Here is a 1,908-nt window from a genome sequence, read left to right as displayed (position 1 = left end):
GGAGTCCTCAGTTACTGAAGCAAGCAAGCCTCATGTTCGCTTCAAGCTGCCTGGCTGCCGGCCGCCATCTTGGCTGGCAGTTAATTTGCATATCGCCCTGTTTAGCCAATGGGAAGGGCAGCAGAGTGACACCAATTTGCATGTTTCTCTTTTATTAGTGTAGATTGGTTTATTGATCAAATAAGCTAATATTGCTGCCAGTTAATGTTTAAGATTATAAAAAAATATAAATTAGTGTTTTTTTGCTTATTTTTGTTAATCCTCACCTAAGGATATTTTTCCATTGACTTTTAGGGAGAGTGGAAGAGAGAGGGAAAGACAGAGAGAAACATAAACACATCGACTGGTTGCCTCCTGCATGAGCCCAGCCTGAGGAGGAGCCTGCAACCAAGGTACATGCCCTTGACCGGAATCGAACCGAGGACCGCTTGGTCTGCAGGCCAATGCTCTATCCACTGAGCCAAATGAGCTAGGGCATAAATTAATGTTTAGATAAACTGAATCATTAGTCTGATTTTTAATAGTAGTTACATTTTATGACATGTGCTAACTTGCTCATTTCTTTAGGTAATTTTGGACTTACATTAAATTAATTCCCAGATAGTCAGTGGATGCCTAAGTCATTTCTAAGTAAGAAATGACACTGAAACATTGATTACTAAATAGAATTTTCAGTTTATGTGCTTTTGGTTTGTATTTTAAATGCTACAAAGAGGCCATTTCTTTGGATCTGTTAATAAATGTGCTTATTTTGCCACTTGGAGACACCTTATTAAGGATGTGTACAGCTGTAGAAATTATGTGTATTCATGAGCTTTGCTAATCTGCAAAAATGCCAGTGCATGACAGTTCACAATTATCCACCCCCTAGTGTTCTGTGAAATCAAGTTTCTTTGGTTAAAAGTTACTATTAATACAAATGATTGAGACTATACTTAGGAGCAATAGTTTCAGAAAAATACAACTGTGTGTGTGCTTTTGCTTTTCAGGGAGAATACTAGTTTTTTCCCTAAAGCAGCCATTCTCAGGGTTTGTTTGTTTTTAATATATTTTTATTGATTTCAGCGAGGAAGGGAGAGAGGGAGGGAGGGAGAGAGAGAGAGAGAGAGAGAGAGAGAGAGACATCAATGTTGAGAAAGAATCATTAATTGGCTGCCTCCCCACACTGGAGATTGAGCCCGCAACCCAGGTATGTGCCCTTGACCAGAATCAAACCTAGGGCCGTTCAGTCCCCAGGATAATGCTCCATCCACTGAGCCAAACTAGCTAGGACTCTCGGGGTTTTTTGGTCTACAAATTCCTTTGCGCCACATCTCCATCAGCAATGTACGAGTGATTTAGTTTCTCCGTATCTTCACCAGCATTTGGTGTTGTCATTATTTTCTATTTTAGTTATTCTGTTAGGTGTAAAGTGATATATCTCATTGTGGTTTTAATTTGCATTTCTTTTATGACTAAATGAAGTTACACATTTTTTCATGTGCTATTTGATATCTGTATATATTCTTCAGTGAAATGTCTATTTCTTTTCCCCACATTCTAAATAGGCTGTTTTTCCTGTTGAATTTTTTATATTATGATACTCATCCTTTCTCTGATATTTTGTAAGCATTTTATCCCACTCTATAGTTTGTCCCTTTGCCTTCTTGACAGTCTCTCACAGAGAAAAAATTTTAATTTTGTGATATTGTTTATCAATTTTTTCTGTAATCATGTTTTGTGTGTGTGTGTGTGTGTGTGTGTGTGTCAAAGGGCAACTCTATTATCTAGCCCTAGATCCTTAGCATTGTCTCCCTTTTTTCTAAAATTTTTATAGTTTTCTGTTTTACATTAAATCTATTAATTTTGAGTTGCTTTTTGTACAAAGCATGAGACTTAGCAAGATTCTTTTTTTGTTTCTTTAAACAT

Source organism: Myotis davidii, unplaced genomic scaffold (assembly GCF_000327345.1).
Source record: "Myotis davidii unplaced genomic scaffold, ASM32734v1 scaffold151, whole genome shotgun sequence".
Lineage (NCBI taxonomy): Eukaryota > Metazoa > Chordata > Mammalia > Chiroptera > Vespertilionidae > Myotis > Myotis davidii.
The sequence above is the reverse complement of the archived record's forward strand: the minus strand, read 5'-3'. Positions refer to the sequence as shown.